Raw genomic sequence first — 16,840 nt, forward strand, 5'->3', positions numbered from 1 at the left:
CATCACTTTCTTCTGTGCTGTCTGTCATGGCTTATAATTTGCACCACACTTTGCATTGCAGCTCTGGCAAAGAAGCCTTTTGCCCTTCTTTACCTCCTATGGGGTAATGCGTGTACCTCTACTGACTGGCTGCCTTTCTCCTTATCAGTTGCTATGATAGGCATGGAAGGTGCTAATGAGATTGTTTCTCTCTTACTGTAGATGTTTCCATACAACCATGTCATGCAAAATGGCACACACTACATATCTGCACCCATGTCAGATGAATACTTCAGCGCCCAACTGAAGGCACCATAGAAACAGAAGCATTCTTTCTGCTTGCCAAAAACATATTATAACAAATTGTCTGGGTGCGTACAGTACTATATGCCATCTCTTCCATAGTCTGGGGGTTGTGGATGGGAATAATCTTAAATGGACTCCAGTGCATTTAGGTTTCATTACCTGCTATACACAATGATGACCCTATTATGTATGACATAGCAACTGTACAGCCCATTCTCCGTACCTTATACATGTGCTCCCATGAAATAGATGACTGCATGGGAAGCCAACCTACGTGAAATGTTGGTGTAAACTGGATGTGTGCCAGATGTGAGGATCATGGGAACTTCCTGGGAAGTGTACAAAAGCATTATAGGTGATACCTTGGATGTTACAAACCACCTACCATTTGAGGGGAGCTGAAGCCTTTCCTGCTGATGTGCCTGACATTCTGAAGATCCACACATATTGTCATCAAGACCATACTTAATCATTGGTTGCCAGGAATTTACAGAAACCAGCAGTGGTGTAAAATACTGGCAAAGTGGTTCATAGGTTCATAGATTCATAGGTAGGTACTAGGCTATTGGCCCTAGGGCCTATATAAGCCTAGCCAAACGGTACCCTGGCTTTCACCACCCAAGAAAATAATTTTCCTGTGCCCCTGGCGAGCAGAGCCACAGAAGTGATCCCCAGGGTGAATTTCCTATCTCCCATCCAATCATTAAGATTTTTCTTGAACAGTGCTAATAAGGAGCTTTGTTTGATATAGATAGGTAGTTTGTTCCAGAGTATGGTGATTTTCTTCTCTGCAGTCCCGGGCAATCATATATGCTCCCCCACCTTCTGTTGTATAATATCACGGAAATGGTGTAGAATATGCAAGTCTGATGCCTGTGAAGCTCTTAGCATGTCCTCTGTAGGAAAATGAAAGGTTCATATAGCTAGAATGCTTAACCCCAGTCAACCTGGGCATGTGAGCTGATGATGGCCACTTACTCCCAGCTCCCTTAGTGCCCAAGCAGCTTTGGTCATCTGGGTTATAGTCAGGCCTCCCTCCAGCATGTGGGACTATGCTGTGATCTGCATTTTTTTTAAATGCTGCATGAACTGTGCAACAGCTGTACCTGTGCCTGCTGCAGTTTCACAGACTGCAACTCGGTAGAAATTAGATTTTGTCAAACACAGCACTCGTTGCACTGATGCATTACTTGCTAAAGCTGTAATCAGTTTCATGCCTTGTTCTGAAACTGTAGAATTATATAGAGTCGGTATACTACCTTATACAGATAACAATAACAGGTAAGATGAACTACACCTACACATGTTCAAATACTTTAGCAGTAACATCGAGAGGGATGTTAAAGTAACTTGCATCCTCCCTTAGATGAAGGTGGATGGTTTTCATGAGTTGTACAGTCAGATTTAAGATGAAGGAGATGAGTGAGGCAGATGCTTTTTATTGTGGACAGACACAGTCAGTGTTAGCAAACGTGCATAAAGAAGCAGCTGGATAAACAAAACAAAAGAAATGAAAATGCATGGAATGATAAAACTGGGGTATCTGAGAGTTACTCTGACCCTGCTAGTCTGTTGCCCTCAGCACAAATTAAGGAATTAGGAAGAACCAAGTTTCCTCTGCGAAGGATGTCTACATTTTTGCCTTTGCCAGAAAAGCAAGGGCACCAATTAATTTCAAAGTACTGATCTCAAGGGATGGATAACATAAAACAGAAGTGGACTTGGTATAATTAAGTGAAACATAGAAAAGAGCTCTACAACAACAGTCAGTGCATGTCAGATCACCTGAGGTTAATAACTTCCACACTAGCCCTTTACTCTGTTACAGATCAAATACTTGCCTTAGGCCACAATGCCTTTCTGTTTTTCAGGAATGCTATTTAGATATGTCTGTGTCCAAACATTTTTATAGTCAGTTAGTTGCATCATAGTGTTTTTAATCTTTTAAGCCCGCAGTTAACAAAAAATTATGCTTAATTTTCACTTTGTAGCAATTTTCAATGATTGCCTGACAGAAGCAATAGGAGAAGCCATATCCTATATACTGATTTTGTTAAAATAAATAATTATAAATGCTGACAGCACACCAAATTCATCACTGAATCTTTTGAGGCTTGGCTTTAAACACATCGAAGACAAGAAACTATTTTAAATTGTATGGTCTGTAACATTTGTTTAAGAGGAGGCTGGATGCATGAAAAAGGCAATCCCAGAATAAAAAGTGTGATAGAAGCTGAGGTTCAGTAAAAAAAAGTCATACGACAATGCAAGAAAAGATGGCTGCTCCTAATAGCTTTACTACTCTGTTTATTAAATTGGAAGTAATCCACTGTCCAAAGTATGTTAACCCTTCCGATAGTTCATCTTTAATTACTCCTCTATTGAGTGAGGATAGGAATGACAACTGAAATTAATAAGGTAGGACTGGAAAGCTTCTTAACTGCTATGAAAGGTCATTGACTCAGGACCAGTATGACACCAAGGTGGACAATGCTAGTGAGTAGAAGCAGTAGAGACAATATAGTGAGGCAATCATTAGCAAGGATAAACATGAGAAAATGTGTAACTCGGGGGATGGCATTGGAGTAAAAATGTGGGTTCCTCTGTTGTGTGAATGAGACAAGTCATGGTGTGCACATTGTGGAGGAAGACAAATTCAGATGACACAGACAGTGGAAACTGAGACAAACCCCGGATTACAGAATGAAGCCTGTTAGCAGCTTATAGCCTTTACCTGAAATACAAAGAATTCATGAAGGGCAAAGGAAAGAAAGTCTTTTTCTTTAAACAAGTTCTGAATTCCACTGTAATGCTCAGTTTGTCAGAACGTCATTTAACAAGTAAAATGAAACTCCTTTTTGGAACATAGTCAAGATTTTTGTTGACACAAGGATGAACTCCATTCATTACTTTTTACTTCGACTTTGCAATTCAGGGAAAAAAGACATTTAAGTAAGGTGAATTTGTTATGCCAACCTACCCGAGAAGTTATCACGAAAAAATAAATCAAGAATCAGGAAAGTGAAACAAGCAGCACTGTGATACAGAAGTTCTATCCCCAATTGCGATCTCATTGACTAAATATCAAAGAAATCTTATTGAGGAAAAGGACCAGAAGATAAGGGAAAGGCCACAAATATACTGGTAAATATATCAAACCAATGGAGCAACCTCGTGGTGACTACAGTTTGATGCAAAAATAGTTAAGAGGTGAAATGAAACCAAAAGATGAAAAGCTAACAGTGGCAGCCAAAGATAGTTGGTTGTGTACAGATTGGTTTAAAGTCCATTGAAAAACTAGGCTGGACACAGATATGGATCTTGCTGCTGGGTATGATACACCCATGGCTGTAAATAATGAAAGGCACAATAATATGGCAAGACTGTTGTACTGGGGATTGCAAAAATGTTGCAAAAGAGTAGCGGCTGAGAAACATTGGAAACATGAACAATAAAGCATTATTGACAGTTATAAATTTTATATCATATTGGATCACCTATTACCTCAAAAATAGGTGCAGGAAAACCATTTATAGGAATCCCAAGAAAAAGACAAAAGCAGAGTTGATCATTGAAACTGCAGCACCCAGTGATTATAGTCTTGCATACCGAGAGACACAGTGTCTTAAAATACCAGGATTCACAAACGGAATTGAGAACAATGTGTAAGAAAGATACCCAGATAGCTCCAACAGTAGTAAGATCAACAGGTCAAATTGTACTTTAATATGCTACCAATGCATGCAACCCCTTGTGAATTGCAGGAGGAGTAAATTCTGGGCAGATTGCATTTTCTGAAAAAAGCACCATTAACTAAAATCAAAAACTAAAGCTGTACTGATTTTATTACCTTTTATTCTACCTTGACTTAGAATTGGGTCCATCAAAGTATGTGAAAAAAAGCATTTGGAAAAATTAAACAGATATATCACAAATCTGTCAAAACTGTGCTGCTCAGTGTGAAGGCTGCCAGCCTAGCCAGATAGAATTTTGTACATAATTCTGTCATCTGTACATATTAATATAAGCCACCGGCTTGTTGTCTTAAATGGGAAAAAAATAGTGTTACATGTGGAACTGAAAAAAAATGTAACAACAGTGCACTCTGCTGTAAGGAAACTAAGTCAAGCATTTTATGACTGTGATCTTTAAAGTCAGCTCCGGCCAGTCTAGATGAAGGAATTCGTGCTATTGTTTTAAGGCCAAAGTAATGGCCAGAATTTGCATGCATAAATGTCCTTAATGGTTTTGCTTCCTGACCTGGTATGAGCTTACTAAAGAATGAAGCCTGTTAGCCTGGGAACCCCAGGGAAGTGGGAAGAATGATGTAATGTGAACCAGGAATGTGATTTTAAAAACAGAGAGAATCAGAAACCATTAAACATTTTTGTCTTGACCATCCATCTCAGCACGGTCTTGCTCTATATGTAAGTTTATCTTAGACTTGTGTTTTCTCTTAGAAATAGCTAGAAACTAGAAAGATTAGACTAAGTGTTTTTCTGTGATGTCAGAACTGTACTACTGAATTATTTTAAGTATTTCTCTGGGATCTCTAAACTCTTTACTAGCACTGTGTAGTACAAAGTATTGTCTTGTGTTTTGACTATTTATTATTAAATATTTTTAAACCCTTTCAACTGTGGCTGTTTTTGTAGAGATAATTTAAGCTCTTTAGAGTACCTGCATGCCTTTGGTAAAATTGTACAAAGCCACTCCTATAGCTTTAGCCGTGGGCTGTACTACTAATTGGATAATAATATTGCGCAGTAATAAATGGACACCCTTTTAAGGGGTTCTGAGTAGCTGATAAATATTAGTGGGTGGTGCCAAGTGGTACTAACTTTTAGACTGGGCAGAAAAGGGGTACAGCTGGAGAACCTGTGCCAGCCTTCCTCAGGAGTGTCTGTGTGGTTATATAAACTCTTCTTAAAGTGTGTGTGTGTGTGTGTGTGTGTGTGTGTGTGTGTGTGTGTGTGTGTGTGTGAGCTACTTGGGCAGGGACACTAAGCACTGGTTGGACAGAAAGAGTGGTGTAGGTTTTAGCTTGCCCACTAAGCTGAGATCTGGACCCTATAGCTGTGCCAGTGGGGAGTCTTAGTGGGGACCTGGAGAGCAAGGGAGTGACCAGCCCCGGACTGACTGTGATCTCTGTGTGCTCTTAAGGGAAATTGCACTTTACCGTGTGTATTTGTTATCCTTTTCTCCTATATGAGATGCTTATCATTGGTGTAGTGGTGAGGATTGAGGCTCCTTGATTGCTGGGCTAGGTCACAGGCATCACACTCAGAGTAACATTTTGAGTACTGTTAAGATGCCAGTGGCTCTACTGCCTAATAAAGAAATGGCTTTAGTATTCAGAGTAATAGGTTAAGAAAGATATGGCTAAAGATGAGGTGAGGGGTTATGCAGCTTATAGTACATTTACAGCAGGTGACTAAATACAGCAGGTGACTAAATAAAGATGCACTCCTTCCTCATAGCCTTCCCTATTTATTTATTCCGTTTGTTGACTGTGATAGTCTGACTGGGTTGTTAGCCTCTTTTCAGCAGAGTCCCAATAAGAAAAGTTGCACATAAAACAACGGATGTAAAACATACAACAGACAAGTTATACTGACACAGTTCTATACAAAATAAAGAGGAAGTATGACACATGGGGAATCATAATTCAGATTGGAGATTGTACAGCATACAAACTACAAAGCTTAAGGTATAAAGAAAAAACAATTTTATATTTAGCTGTAATTTTTGAAGATGGCTTATTAGTAAAGAGGTGATACAAAAAGGAGAGATAAAAGCCTTAGAGTAAGAGAAAAAGAGAAAAGAGAACCAGCTAAGTTTAGGAATGTGGCTGAAATTAGTATTGTGGTCAGTTTGACTGCTTCATGAAGTAATAGATCCAACTTTTGGTGCAAGTTCAGGTCCTGTTGTAGTTAGACTTTAAAGCTTTTGTTGGAAATATGTGGTGACATCCTGAGCTCTAATCTCCAGAGGAATGGAGATCAACAGTTTAGCAATGTGAGATGAATCGCGTGAGTCTCCTTAAAGGTTTGGTTAACTTTTGAGAGCCAGGTTCTGTATTTGGATGATGATTTGTGATGAGAGTATCGATTGCTGGTCATTTGTTTTGCTCATACAGAATGTTGTAAACGATTTCAGGTTTTGCATAATTCTAGGTATATTGAAGTTCTAACCATTAAATTAACTTGAGGACTGTACAGCAATGTACTGGATAGGTTGGCAGCAAATTTAGCAATTTTTATAGCAGCACTTTTAGTGGTTAAAACCATGAATAGAGCAGTCACAAACCCTTAGACTTCACTTTAGAAGCATCCATTTTCTCATATCAGCCCTTGCAGTTCACCTTTACAATTCCTCAAGTGGTCTAGTAAAAACTAAATGTATCTTTAAATATTTTGGTAGTGTAAATTGACATTCTGAATAGGTATCCATATAGCTGCCTTTACTATGTACAAAGTCCATGGAATTAACTATAATCCTGAAAAACAGCAAAACTTAGGGGGAATATACACTAATTTTGAGACTGTAGTATCTCCATATTCTCCTCACTTTGAGGTATAGCGATCTCATGTATGTAAGTGGCAGGGGTCTAGGTGGGCAAAGCCCCTCATAACAGTGGGTGCAGGGAGTGAAGTCTCCTTCAATTAAAGTTAAAGGTGTAGTAGGAAGTCTCAAAATTATTATTTTTTGGGGGGGGATCCCAGTTTAATTTTCTAATTGAAAGGGTTTACATTTATTAGATATCACACTTGCAGTTAGGATACCTTTGTACAGTATGGATAACCACCTGAAACAACCTTAATACTCCAAAGTCCTTCTGTATCATTATCAAGGAGTCTTGAATAACAGCAGCAAGTCTTTCCACATCTGCTATCTTTACTTTGCACTTGGATGTTGTAAATTGTATTCCATGCTTGAGTAACTCAAATCTAGTGCTCTTTTATTTCTAACTGCTAAAAGATCATTTTTAAAGCCTTTTTAGGCAAAGGCCCCATACAAGGCAAACACATTTTAAGGGACTAATATATCATAAGCAATAACTCTGATCTGTCTTATGCTACATAGATGGTTGGCACTTTACAAATAATCAATTTAACCAAATACGTGATGTAAGAAATGAATGGTTATGTGGGAAAAATAACATCTCTCATATGAAGGAAATAATATGCAGGGGAAATTGAGGTACAAATGAAAGCATTTTGTTATTAAAATATATTTTTGCCCAGAATATAGTAGCCTGGCTACAATGAGGTTGGATATATGGCCATATTTTTGGCACCTTGCAGCTGACCAGGACTTGTCTTCACCCACCGATTCTCCTGAACTCCCATACCTCCCCCAGATTTACTCTGACCCCAGGCTCGGGCTTGATGGGAAGAATTGGCACCAGGTGCAGCATTATAGCTTCTGAGGAATGTTTCTGCTTTATGCCATAACTTCCCTACTCATCACACACCCACAGACATTTTATTTATTTATTACATTTGTTAATCGGGAAAGTGCACTGGGCCTATAAAGAGCCCATTTTCAGTGGAGGCCCAGGGAGAAAATCTCCGCATTAATTACATACAAAAATAAAAATAATAATACATAGAACAGAGTGATATGAGCAGACATCCAGTGGACTGACATGCAATAGTGGTATGCTGGAATTCATCCCACCTCTGTGGTGACTAAGCTAATTCCCCCAGCTGATACTTTATTTGGGTAATGCCCCCTGTGCATCTCCAGCCTTCACTAGGGATAAACAAGGAGGCATGCCTCAGCACATGCCACCCCTGGGATGAGTACTCCCATCCTTTTCTGTCAGCACCTCAGATTTTCAAGCCACTAATTACTCTTGGGCTGTCTGGGACATAATCATAGCTTTATTCCTCAATGCCATGGTGCCATCTGTTCTTATTTTTACATTTATCTTATTGTGGGAGACAATTTATAGTTCCAGGAGAGAATATTTTAAGTCTGGTGATCTGGTAATGCTGTAATGGAGTTTTTCCCATGTATCAAACCTTGTGGCAGGCTAGACTATCAATCTAAAACAGTATTATTGAATGAGGAAATTATATTTAATCCCATAGGAGGACTGTGGAAGTTCTCAATGTGGTGACTAAATATAAAAATACACTGATAAGATATTCGGGATTCTTCAAAAACATACTTAAAATTTTCAGTTTTAGGCTTTACATATTTTAATAAGTGGGGTGCATATTTGATACATAGCTTCAAAATGAGTGGCTATTATAACTCTTCTAAATTCATGGGTACATTCTGGTTTAAATTATTAGACCAATCATGTTTGTTTATGCAAGGGTATTTAATGGTAGTTCTTCACCGAGCTTTTCTCTGAAGTTTTGTTTGTATACACAAATAGCTATCCATGTGTGCAATAATAATTTCATGCAAATTAACTTGATCATCTGGATTTGGTATTTGTTGCAGTTCAGTGGGTTTCTGAGACTATTTTTTTGGAGGGGGATGGGTATATAATCCGTTGTATTAAGGGCACTAGAAAATGGATCAGAGTGGATCTATAGGAAATGTTTCCCATCTCTAATTCTCATAGACAAGCTGGAAAAGTTGTAGAAACTAGAAATATTCCATCACAAGTCTGTATTAGCCCTATCATTTCAAATGTGAGTTTAACTTTGTAGCTCAGGGTACATCAAATATAATTCTGAACCCAATGTCTATAATTTAGTTTTGATCGGATATTACAGTTTTAAGTCTTTTATAATGCTAGAAGGTAAAAGAGAAAGCTCATTTCTTTGCTGAACAACTTCCTAAACATTTGAGAATAAAAATCAGCCAATGTCCTTGGCAGATCAGTTTTAGTTCAGGATTTGGAAGAGATGAAACATTTTCAAGTTCATGTGGTTAAAACCATTAGAACTGAGGCACCTACAAGTAAAACAAGGCATGAAAAAAACTGAAAAGTTAACTGCGCAGCAGAAATCTTTATCATAATTTTAAAGAATGCAATGATGTTTCATTAGCTGTTAGTCTCAACAAGTCTGCTTTCACAAATATTAAGGGACATGAGCTCCACCATAATCAGACATTGTGATTTGACTACATGATCTAATAACAATCTGAATCAATTTCATGTACAAATTAAGGGATGGAATTATGGGAAGACAAGTTCAATTGCATTTCTGTTCACTGCAGCCACATGGCACAGTGCTCTAGTCTGGTGCTCATAACTCTCCCTGAATTCATTCAAGGTCCACTGCATTCTTTCAGGTCGGCTAAAATTATGAACAAAAGAGGAGGGGCGGCATGCTATGACAATGGAATCTCAACGATGCTTCACATGTGAATAATCCCTTGTAATCCTATTGACAGGAAAGGAACTGATAAGGAAAGTGACAGGCAAATACTATTCTGAATGCATCAGTACTTACTGTACAGCATGTGATACCTCTCAAATGAACTGTTTCGAAGAGACTTCTAATATAAAATGGACTCTGTCGGTAGTTCAGAGAATGGCTTAACAATGTTCAGCATCTTGCACAATTTCAGATTAATATGAGGAGAATGGCTGGTTTATAAATTATAGATTGCTAACTCTATGACATCAGCATTTATACTGAAGTGTAGGTCCAAGAAAAGGTTGATAATTCCGTCTAGCACAATTTACAGACTTGACAAAAATTTAAGCTGAACACTGACTATCAGTAACATAAAGGAAATGCTAATACAATTTTAAATATATCTGTTTTATTTTAGGATGCTTAGACTAATACAAGATGATCAGTTACATACATTACTATTTGCAGGCCATATAAATTTAAGAAATTTATGAAAAGCTGTATAAGTACCATATTTAAAAACTGCAAACAGCAAAAAAACTTTATCAGTAAATCTGCTCTTTAGACGTATATTTTATGGGAAAAGATAATGCATGGACCCTCTTGCAATTTATGTTGAACAGGAGTGTAAGCCTCAGCTTTCAAGGACTAAAGCTTACCACTGAGATCTTGAATCTTGAAGGAAAATTATGCACAAAATGCAGCCCTTCCTTCTCCCAAAGTATACTGTTCTCCTTAAATCATACTGATAGTCTGTCACTTATACACAATTATGGGTCAGATGTTCTTTTCTGTGAGATTTCTATGCTAGACAATCTCCCTAGCATGCCCAGTGTTTCGAGTGGCAGCTGGTGACTTCAAATCAAAGGGGGGCTGCAGGAGACAGCTGAATGGGTGGGATCAATGGGAAGGGGTGCAGCCAACTAAAAAGGGGAGGAGCTATGCTCAAAACTACAAAAACTAAATATACTGCCCTGGGTGCCAAACCGTCATTATGAGAGTCCAATCAAGACAAAATGAAGTGTAGAAGAATAAAAATATTTCAATGCATTGGCTGCATGACAGCTTAATATCTAGATGGAAACAAAAAAGGTTGTGAGGCATGAAAAAATAAATTACTTTTTTTAAATACATTAATGGAATGCCAGTCAAAATCAAGTATAAGAAAAACAAGCAGCACTCAACTCAAACCACTTCTTGCACTGCAGTTCTAATTATAATTTATATTCAGCTTTATTAAAGTACCAAGTAACATGCTGAAAGTAGAAATCTCTGATGCCCCCACTTGTAAAAATGTTCCTTATCCAAAAAAAGACCTACTGCCTGACATCTACTTGTTTCATGGGGAAAACATGATCAAAGTAAAAAATGAAAAGCAAACAAGAAATAAGCTCAAGATAAATTGCTTAAAAGGATTACTGTACAGGTTATGGACCACACGATTAGCATTCTGCTTATGGGTAAAACCTGCAGAGGTGACTTGAAGTCTCCAAGTGTAATGAGACTCTTAAAATAATGTAATCCTGTCCTTTATTACAAATACTGGCATATGCATTTCAATACCCAAGGCTTATACATTATCTAGTTAAGTATTCTCTACATGGCAACAGAAAGGCTTTCAATGTTGGCAATTCTTTAACAGTATGCTTATTAAAGCTTACTTGCATCTTGCAATCTCAGCCAAGCTTACCTAATGGTCATTAAAGTATTGCTACTTAAACACAGGCACTTTGAGTAATAAGCATAAATCAACAGTACAAAAAAATATGACAGAAACCAGACTATTCTGTAAAAATCAAGGACAGATGAAAAGCCAGTCTAGTACTTGTGTCTACCTTGGATGGGGGGGGGGGTACTCTGCACATTTACACTGCATAACTACTCTTTGTCTTGCTTCGACACATCCAGAGTCACTACATGGGGGAGTGGGGTGCAACAAGTATGTCACAGTTTGAAATGTCTCTGGCTGACTTGTGATGGCCCTGACACATTTGTCATACCTCTCAACCTCAGAGCAAGAAATCTGGACAAAGCCATACAAAAAATGGGACAAAGGCCCAAAAATAAGGACATTTTTTTAAATATTGCTCTTATAAACTTAGAAAGATAATAGAGGTCTTGCATTAGTATGAATTTTCTGAATGGTATGAAATCTGAAACTCAAATGTCTGTCATTATTTTCTAACTTCAGTCTTTAATGATTTATCACTAATTTGCCAAAAAAACACAATTTTATGAAAAATGGACCAAAAATGTGATGTAAAAATATAAAATAGCAACACAATACAGCTGGGAACCTGTCAAAGAAGGGATACTTTAATATTAGTATTGCTAACTTAAGCAGCTGACAAAATAAAATAATCTACATGCATTTCTGAAATAAAAATAATCTAACTGATTATTACAGTTATTTCTTAATTATAAACCCATGTTTTCTTCCAAAATTGCTATTTTGCAGAGGGATCATTAGGGGAAGAGCAACATTTTGAGCCAAAATCAGGGACAGTTGAGAGGATTGGCTATGCCTAATTCTATAAAGCAATTTATTTGCATGTACCTCTCAACCTGTTAATGCAATAAATCTGGACAAGGCCAAATATATTGGGGGAAAATATAAACAGTACTAAAAATTGCTCTTGTATAAACTGAGACAGTTGATAGAACAGGTCTTACTTTAGCATGCATTTTTCTGAAGGTTATGAAGTCTGAAACTCAGTGTGTCATTATTTAGTGACTTAATTCCTAAATGATTTGCCAGAAAACCACAAATTTTATGAGGAACAAACCAAAAATAAGAAGCAAAAAATCTATTCATTCTTTGAAAATCTGGACAGTTGGGAGGTATGGTTCAGCTGGGGCTGCCTAAGTTTGCTGCCCTTCCCCCTCACAAAACCATGGTCAAATGGAGCCTGCCCCTGCAGCCATTCCAATGATCCATTACTTGGCTATTTCACTCCATTTACCATAAACACTAATGTGCATACTGATTTACTTCTATGATGATTTGAACTTCGTTTGAAGGTTTTATTTTGCATTTTACAGCACAAACACTAAGACATCTGCTAAACAAACTTGTCATTAAAACTTCTCTGCCATTGAAACTCACATTCATTGAAACAACATTGAAACCCACATTCAAAGAAAATACATTTTACCCGTGGCAGATAAAGATTAATTCTGGGCTGTTTTCAAATCATAGGCTCCTTGCATATGAAACATACATGAGCTCTTTGATACACCTTCCTATTGCTTTGAACATTTTTCCAGTAAACAATGAAACAAACCGCATGCACCAATGACAAAACTGCCCAATTCAGAACATTTCCATCATAAAAGTCTACTCAAACTTCTACAGTCCACTATTATCAGTAAATATGCACAATTCTACAGTCCACCATTATAAGTAAATATGCACAATCTCTGAAGTAGTAAAAAAGTCATCTAAATAATTCCCCGTTCAATAAATCTGTAATGAAGAGGTTGCTGCTAGCAATCACCTTTATATTTCATGGTTTCATCGAAAAATAGTGTCTGATGCCCCTGAGGAATAAATTGCCTAAATTACATTAAAAATAAGCTAGTAATATTGCAATAGGAAATGGATGGCAAACTGATAACAGGCTCATAGTTAGTATCTTAACTTTCAGTACGGCAGCATTCACCTCTTATGGGAGTAGAACCAACAACCTTCTGCATCAAAAGCAAGTACACAACCTGTTGTGTTATTAGCAATGCAAGCTGACTTAGCATAATCAGCACTAAACTTCTCTTCCCCTGCAGCTCTCAGCTCCTTGTAAAATCTACTCAATACTCAACTGCATCTCAACTTCGCAGCACAAGAAATCTGGAAAAATCCAAATTTATTGGGGTGGGTCAAAAGGGCAAAATCCAGGGACACATTAAACATTGCTTGTATAATCTTGGAAAGCTGCTAGAATAAAATGATGTGGTACCACCATACATTTTACTGCCAAGGTCCCTGTGCAAAACAGTCAGAGCAACATACCACTATGCCAAATCAGCTGCTTTGTGAAAGACAGGAAGACTGAAACTTAAATGGCTATCATTTAATGAATTCAGTTCTCACCGTATTTAATTACTCTGTCTTCGCCCTAGTGATTAAACCACTCCAACCGTGAGTAAATCTTAATATAGCACACTGATGTCGGTTATTGCTAAATAATTTTCTCTGCTTCTTAGTGCTTGTGACATAATTATCTCAAATTGTAGTGATTTTTTCCCATGCTTGTTGCTGTTTATAGATTTGTCAATATTTTGCATTGTAATAAATGTACTTTAGCAGCCCTTCCGTTCCTGCTTCATACCCACACGTTCTAGCTCCTTATTCCAGCTTGTCTTGTTAGGAAGATTGTATCCAATTTTGAAGTAGTAACCCCAGTCCACTAAATTTAGAATTTAAGTAATTTATTCCATTGTCATCTGAGTAAAATGTAATGGTAACTACACAGATGGTCTAGGTCCCCCTCCATTAAATAACTTATTCCATTGTCATGCAAGTAACATTTAATGGTAACTACACTGCTGGTCTGGGCCCCGAATATATCAGTTTCAGTTGAGTTTTTCTTCTTTTACTTCATTTATGTGTACTGCCATTACTAAACAAACAGTTTCCAAGTTTTTAAAGTGATGTAGTGATTACCAGGTTCTGTTCTTTATCATCAGAAGTTCTATTTTAGAAAAGGGATATTTCTTAGTTGTTAGAATACCAAAATCTGGTTGCTAAGTAACCTTGGTCTGAAGGTTTTAAACTAATTTCCTGAAGAATTTTTTTCTGTGCTGCTTAGACTGTTGGCGAGAGAGCATATTTATAATGAAGTAAAGGCACATCTGTAACAGATTGCAGCCTGTTTCGGTGGACACTGCCATGGTAGTGTTGTGAAATGATTGACATTACATCATGAGTTACAGCACTGATAAATATTGGTATGCAAACACAAACTTAATTTTAAAAAAATGAGCACTTTGCAACTGTTAGATCAGAATTTTTTCTGATATTATCTTTTACACTGGAAGATCAGACCTAACTCTTAGGTGACTCTTTAACATGGGCACATAAATGGTAAGATAAAGCGAGGGTACAGAGGCTTGAATAATTTGCCACCATATAGCATAGGCTTATAAGGATGCATTTTTGCTGTATTTGGTAAAACATTTGATTTTCTTTTTATTTTTGGTGGGAAAATTCTGTCTGTAGACCTCATGAGTCCTTAAGCTGTGTACATCACAACAACACTTCTAAGGAGGATTTACCTAATTGCTGTGCAGACTGCTCTGCATTGTGTTGGAATTGTTTTACCTGGGCAGTGGAAGGAATTTATTAAATAAAGGTGCTAAATTAATGTAAGCCCTTTCCATGTGATATTTCAGTTGGAGTAATTTATTTATTTATTTATTTATCATTTATTTTCCAAGAAAGTCCATCTGGGTCAAATGTATCCATTTTTAGGGGAGGCCCAGGGAGAAAAGCTCTGTACTTGGGCATATATGTACATACATATTACTATTTCTTAATTTATACAGTAGGTATGTAGTTTGACTTCATATACAGAGTAATACATTCCAACATCCATGTACAACATATTATAATTTCTTTTCTCCATTAAACACAGGATAGGCAGTTTTCCTTCTTACATAGAGTATTACATATTATTCTTCAGTTATTGTTGTAATTTGACACTGGGATATGTTGTCGAGCAGCCTCTACACTATAACAGAAGAGAGAAAACGTTGTAGGGAGATGTAAGAAGAGTGTATGGAGGTGTTTAGCTGAAAGGTTAGCTGTCAGGATATATAGAAAGAGGGATATAGAGAGGCAGTGTAAGTAAGCCAGGTTGGGGATGTGAGGAAGGGGTATAAGTGAGCTAGGAACAAGATGAGGAAGGTGAGTCTAGAGTAAAGCTAGAGGGAATATAGACTTTTGTGTTAGAAGAGGAAGGTAGAGAAAATAGCTATGAAGAGAGGAGTGAAGGGTTTTGGTTGTTGTGCCAGCCAGGGGAAGAAATGACAAGGTTATGTTAGCCAGGACTAAGGCAGGAGCATATCTAGGTATTATTTAAATGTTTTCTAAGGAGGATTTGAAGGCAGTCTGGTTAGTAATTGTTCTTCTGGTTACGGGGAGATAGTTTCAGACTTTGGCTACTGACTAAGAATATAAGTTTATTCTGGTACTTTTGAAGGAATAGAAACAGCAAGGAGTTTTTTTTGAGGGGTTCTATTGAGGCATATGGACTCACTATACGACTAAGGGCTGGGCATGTTAAAAATTTATAAATTATGTTGTGTAAGGTTAAAAGCTTGACATAATGGAGGTGGTTAGGGAGTTCAAGCCATTGTAGCGTAATGATGTGTGCTGGTCTTTGTGTTAGTGGCGAACTTGGCCACTTTGTTGTAGCAACATTCTGTTTTAGATCTGATGGTGGACTGTAGATTAATGAGAATTGTGGCACCATATATTAGGTAGAGCAGGATGTAGGTTATGGCAAGAGTGACTCTGGTTGATGTATTTAGGAATTGTTTGCCTAGTTTCTGGTGGGTTGAGTTAGTAAGTTGTTGGGCCTTGTCTACAACCTACACGGCATGTCTTCACTGTACCTCATGGTGCTTTATACCACAATCCTTAACTTTCTTTCCCTATCCAGAAAATCCATTTTGCTTTGTTTTTGTCTGTTTACTGTTGTTATTCCCCTCACTCTGGGAGAGCTGAGAAAACCTGCCATTCTTGCATATTTCTCCCCCTGCCTCCTTAATACTTGCTGTCAGACTGAGTGCTGCAGACGAGCCTTCAAAAAGGCTTTTGGGATCCAAATGCCTCTTGTAAACTTTAATACACCAGCCTTATTTAAATGGCTCTTTCTCACTGCATGTTTGCTTGTGATACTAATGCCTGTTTGTTTTCACAGCTATATGCTGTTGTTAGTACATCTCCTCACTCACTGGGCCTGCTGAACCTCTTCGGCCTCCATTGGCTTACTCCAACCATGTTTGGTGCTGGCAAGGAGGTCAAGGACTCCTAACGGCTAGCATCATACTGCAGCAAGGAAGGATTTTCCCTTTCTGTCCCAATTAGTACATGTAAGCCTGTGCTTCTAAATAGCATTAGCAATACAGTTGTGCTTAATCACATAGTTATGGTCATAATTTCCATTTCTCAGTTTTCTGTTTGCATTGCCTAGGTAAGAAAATTCACAGACTAAGAAACTAATGCA

Source organism: Protopterus annectens, chromosome 7.part0, assembly GCF_019279795.1.
Source record: "Protopterus annectens isolate FY-2018-M chromosome 7.part0, PAN1.0, whole genome shotgun sequence".
NCBI classification, from domain to species: domain Eukaryota; kingdom Metazoa; phylum Chordata; order Ceratodontiformes; family Protopteridae; genus Protopterus; species Protopterus annectens.